We start from the raw sequence: 6090 nt of genomic DNA, 5'->3' as shown, positions 1-6090 counted from the left end.
TACCCCAGATAGTTCTCGGCCTGGCTTCTGTCCCTGATCCGAACCCTCTGGTGGGACATACACCTCTGCTCTGTTGAGTTCAAACTTCTTTCTTGTGAAGGTTCAGAGGTACCCCATGAAAAGAGGTGTTTTCAGCGTGAAAGTCTTTAAGACGCCTCATCTTCTAGAAGCCCCAACCTGGTCCAGAGCTCTATGTGTGTACTGAGAGCTAGGACTCAGGAGCAAGAGGAATGACGGGCTCACCAGTAAGTACTTTTCTTGTCCAGAAGGTGTGGGTCCAGGTCTGCTTAGGAACATCACTAGCCACTCTACTAGTACACAGAAAACCCTGCTTCCCGGAGGCTTGAAAATGTGATTGAGCTAGGTTGTAGAGGAGCCTCGTATTCAGGCAGGAATGGATAGCATGGTCAGAGGGAAGCATTGGGCTGTAGTGCAGGTCCTAGTGAATAACGATAAGAAGCCTGTCCCTGGGGCAGGAATCTTGTGCTAGCAGCAGAAGGAGGTAGACAGGAGAACCAGTTCACACAAGGTGGTTTGGCCACAGGCTTTTGAGGGAAACTAAGTCTAGGTAGCTTTGCCCTTGATTTGAGCAACTCAGGGACAGAGAAGCAAAGCCAGCATCACCTAGTTTCATGGGGATGCTCAGAGTATCTATAGATAGCCTTCCTCTGTGTGACAACCGTTGTGCACTGAGAACTCCTCCACCACTGGCTTCTCATGGAGAAGTGATCTGTGACTTCCTGTGGTTACTTAATTCCTGAATCACTCATACTATTTTATGAATTACCAAATTTCCCTTACCTCAGCCTGGTGGACAGTCACAAGCAGCATTGGCAGGGTCCAATTGTACCAGCCCATTTAATAGCAAGCAAGTCAAGGCCTTCAGCCTTGGCGAGGAAGCCAGCCAAGATCCTTAATCTGAGCTGGTGAAGGTGCATGTCTCAGGCCCAGTAAATAAAGCTCAGAGAGGAGAAGTGTGTGTGTGTGTGAGGGGGGGGGGGGAGGGTCCGGCTAATGAGAAGGGAGAGATTGACAAGAGGGTGGAGCTCCCAATCACTCCCTGCCCACTCAGAGCAGCCTTGGTGGGAAATGAGGCCCAGGAAGGGGCTTCTAACCAAGGATAGAGACTAAACAGATGTTCCCTGAGTGGGGCAGGGGTAGAACCACATGTGGTGTTTAGAAGTCCTAACCATCAGAGCAAGCTGTGTGAAGATGGCAGAACTTCTTGGGCAGGTATTCATAGAAAGTCACTTTGTAAAAAGACCAGTGATGTATGTTACATGGAAGAGAGAGCCTGACATTTGGGGCTGAATAATTTCCTCAGGTGGGGCTCTCCTGAGCAGACTAGGATGAGCACTAGTGGTCCCTTAACTTCAACAGAGAAATGGCACTCTTCTCTAGCCATGACAGCTATACATGGTCTTCAATATTGATCACTCAGTTCTTTCCAGTGTGGGTTTGATGTCATCTCATATACCCACCATGCATATAGCCAGATGGCACAGGCCACCACACGACACTGTGCACACCTCTGGGCATGTCCTCACCATGGCCACGTACGTGAGCCACAGCCTCCACAGCATGGTTTGCATACAGACACACACATACTTTTTGCAGCCTAGTGTGTGTCTCCAGCTGCCATGGTATCCAAATTGTAGCCAACATCAGAGTGCAGTACTGAGCCTAGCATGAAACTACCTGAGTACTTTTGGTCCAACCCTCCATACCTTCAACTAGGTGGGTGCTCAGGCTGTATTCTTTCCAGTTCTCTTGGTAGACAGCAGACATTTTGTTTCTGGTGCCTACAAGTTCTTGAGTCCAGACTATAGCCTGTCTGAGTTTCTTTAGAGTCTACTCTCTGAGACCAGAGAGGTGTTCCTGTTCATAAGAGAGCAGACATGAGCTGTGGACTCTTCCTGACATACACTGTGAATCAGGGGTGGCTAGGACCCCAGGACTTCCCTTGGCTGATTAGTTTATCTGTGGGAACTTGCCTTTCTGTATCCAGAGCAGGGCCATGTCATATCAAGTTTCTGGGCTACCCCAACTTCCTGACCTGGAGCTAAGCTGGTGTGGGTACATGGAAGAGCAGGTAGAATATAGACACCAGATATTCACACAGCTCATCTACCTCACAGTTGGACTTTATGGCCAACCCAGGCACCTGCTCAGTCTCATTGCCCTCCAGAGCCCTGTCTACTCCCCGTGCCAAGCTCCATCTTTACAGACTAGCATCTATTGCTGCATCCACGTGACTGTCTTTCTTATGAATAGGAAAGAATGTTCCTCAAGGAACAGTGCCACCTATTCTAAAACTGATAATGTATTTGCAGTTGTACTACAGATAGTTATATCATGTTAGATGTAATTATGACCTGGTTAAATATATGATGTGTTTATAATTGTTCATGGAATAGTTGTATCATGTTCAGTGTAATTATACACTGGTTATTGTTTCATTTGGGAGTTAAGCATGTTATAAGGATATGATTGTGTGTCAAGTTAACAAGAGGTGAACTTTTGATGGCTGTTTTTGGTTGTCAACTTGACTACATCTGGAATTAACTAAAATCCAAGCAGCTGGGCACACCTGTTAAATTTTTTTTTTCTTAATTAAATCATTTGAAGTAGCCGGGCGTGGTGGTGCACGCCTTTAATCCCAGCACTCAGGAGGCAGAGGCAGGCAGATTTCTGAGTTCGAGGCCAACCTGGTCTACAAAGTGAGTTCCAGGACAGCCAGGGGCTACACAGAGAAACCCTGTCACAAAAAACCAAAAAAAAAAAAAAAAAAAAAAAAAAACATTTGAAGTAGGAAGACCCATTTTTAACCTGGATCTTTTGAGGTCAGAAGGTCCACGTTTAATGTGGGTCACACCTTCTGCCGGCAGCCTATGAAAAGAACCCAGAAGAAGGTTGTCGTTGTCGTCTCCCCTCCCCCCCACACACACTTGATTGTCCTCATTCTCACTGATTACTGTGCCCACAGATCTGGTTGCAGTCTGGACATTAGTATTGTCATTATTACTAAAGCATTGCCTGTCTTGATGTTGTGTAAAAAGTGTTCTCCATCACTTCTAATTGGTTAATAAAAAATTGGCTGGCCTATAGCTGAGGAGGAGAGTTGAAGCAGGCCTTTAGAGGCCAGTGAGAGGGTCCCAGGTGGAGAAAGGAGGGAGAGAAGAGAGTCATGATGAGTGGGTTGTCATGAGGAGATGGATGGAGCAGGAACAGCTAGGGAGAGACTAAGATGGGAAATGGGGCACATGGCTGGGTAGTAAGAAACGTGGCATGTGACTGGGTAGTAGGTAGCATAGTGGAATGGATGAATGTCTCTCCAGCTATAGTGCTTGAAAATAATAATAGGTCACCATGTCATTATTTGAGTTCAAGGGGAAGGGCACAAAATCCCTGTACTTTTACACAAGTACATTAGAGCTTACATATTTGGGATTCTGGCTTATACTGAAGACCAGCTGAGGCATCCAGCCTCCTGTACTGAACAACTACGGGATTCTTGAACTTTCCATTGGTATGCAGCCATTGTTGGACTAGCCTACCAATTCTCCTGTAAGCCACTCCATTTAATACCTATATACATATACACATATATACACACATACATATATACATACATACACACATCTATATGCACAAATACATATATACACACACATATCTATGCTAACATATATATATGTTAGCATATATATATATATATGCTAACATCTATGCTAACATATATATATATGTTAGCATATATATATATATATATATATATATATATATATATGCTTGTTAGTTCTGATTCTCTAGATGGTACATATATATGTACATATATATATGTACATACATATATACATACATACACACATCTATATGAACAAATACATATATACACACACATCTATGCTAACATATATATATGTTAGCATATATATATATATATATGTATATGCTTGTTAGTTCTGATTCTCTAGATGGTGGTTCTCAACCTGTAGGTCGAGACATTCTGCATATCAGATATTCAGATATTTACATTACAATTCATAACAGTAGCAAAATTATAGTTATAAAGTAGCAACAAAATAATTTTATGGTTGGGGCTCACCATGAAATGGAGAACTGTATTAAAGGGTTGCGCACTAGGAAGACTGAGAACCACCACCCTAGAGTCTAGAGAATCCTGACTAATACAGATGGAATAAAGTGGGCTGGCCTTGCTGGGAGACCAGCTTATCTGCTTTTCTTGATCCTCTGAGCTGGTAGCCTGATTCTCACTTCAGACTTGGAAGCTGTTTGAGGAAGATCACACAGCTGAGAGGGGGAGGAGGAGAAGGAGGGGGAGGAGGAGGAGGAGGAGGAGGAGAAGGAGGAGAAGGAGGAAGAGAAAGTGGCTATTACTAAGCCTGATAGACTGAATCTTGCAGTTCACATTTGCTCTTACAGAATCTCTCACATTGCTGAGTGGTGAGCAACATGCCTGGGCCTCCCTGGGTCCCAGGGCAGAGAGAGAATTTCAAGCACAAGTATTGAGACCATTCAGTGTAGAATGGAGCCCATACCGGCCAATGAGTGAATATGAACACTAGACCAGAGCAAGGTAAGCGAGGTGAGTCCAGTCCATTCTGATAGTTCACTCGGGTGTCAGAGAGCATGATCAGGAAGCATGAAGCCTGGTACCCATTTCCTCCAAACTGAAACACTCTCTCCTGGAGTGAAGAGAGAAGCACATGTGAGTTTTCAGGCCCGGGAAGCTAAGAATGTTCACAGGCTCACAAAGCACTGCCCAAGGTTATATAAGCAACACCAATGGCTGGCTGGAGAAGACTCTCCCATGGGTCTATCTGCAGGCTGTGCAGTGATGCAACACTCAGGAATTCTCATGCTGACGTGGACTTTTCAGTGATGTAGCTGCATTTGAATCACCCTCAGCCAGTAAGCAATCCCTTATTTATGCTTCTGTAAGCAATCCCGATAAACACACTTATTTATTAAGCTATACTTGGATGGAGAAGTTTCTTTGGCCTATAGTCGATGTTTTATCGGGGGTTAATAGATGCTTGCCCATGTACCCTTGGGAAAATTCAATCTCTGTTCTCTAGGAGAGCAGAACTCCCTGTAGCAGAAGAAGGACCCATGCCTGGAGTCTAACAGTATGAGGGCAGAGACTCTTCCCTTGACTACATACATGGGTTTCTGAGACCCTCTCCATAAGAGCCCAAGGCCATGGGTCAGACCAGGATGTCTTGGAACCTCATCTTTAGCATCAGAAACTCATGGATCAAAGAGTCAAGTAAAGCAGAGGCAGGCGGGGCTGATGTTTTTCTCACAAGCTTTCAAGCATTAGTTTCATTAAACAAACTGGAAAAACTCAAAGAGATCAAAAGCCAGCTGCAAGCCCCATTGGCTCCCTCTGCCCTCTCCTGAGGCTAGCAGCTGCTCTCTTTCAGTGTATCCTATGTATATTCCGTGGGCCTCTCCCCCCACTTTTCTTCTCTGTTACTGTCTTTCATGACGGAGTCCATACCATGATTCTTTTTTTTTTTAAGATTTATTTATTTTATGTATGTGAGTGCACTGTAGCTGTACAGATGGTTGTGAGCCTTCATGTGGTTGTTGGGAATTGAATTTTAGGACCTCTGCTCGCTCTGGTCAACTCCACTTGCTGAATCCCTGCTTGCTCCGGCCCAAAGATTTATTATTATACATAAGTTCACTGTAGCTGTCTTCAGACTCACCAGAAGAGGGCGTCAGATCTCATTATGGATGGTTCTAAGGCACCATGTGGTTGCTGGGATTTGAACTCAGGACCTTCGGAAGAGCAGTCAGTGCTCTTACCTGCTGAGCCATCTTGCCAGCCCCATAACATGATTCTTAAACGTCAACAAGAAACCAGTGTTTGAGACAAAAGATGTGAGCTAGAGTGTTGTGCCCAGCTAGTCTGGCAAGGAAAAATGCAACATGGTCGGATTCTTCTCAACAGCTTTATTGCAGGAACGCCTCAATGCTACGGGAACCCCGGGAACCCAGGGAGGACTCCTTATATACACCCCAGCACTGGGGAGGGCTATGTGTCCTCCTGGGATTGGT

This window comes from Mus caroli, unplaced genomic scaffold, assembly GCF_978045245.1.
Source record: "Mus caroli unplaced genomic scaffold, Mus_caroli_1 scaffold_2, whole genome shotgun sequence".
NCBI lineage: Eukaryota > Metazoa > Chordata > Mammalia > Rodentia > Muridae > Mus > Mus caroli.
This window is presented reverse-complemented; position numbering follows the sequence as displayed.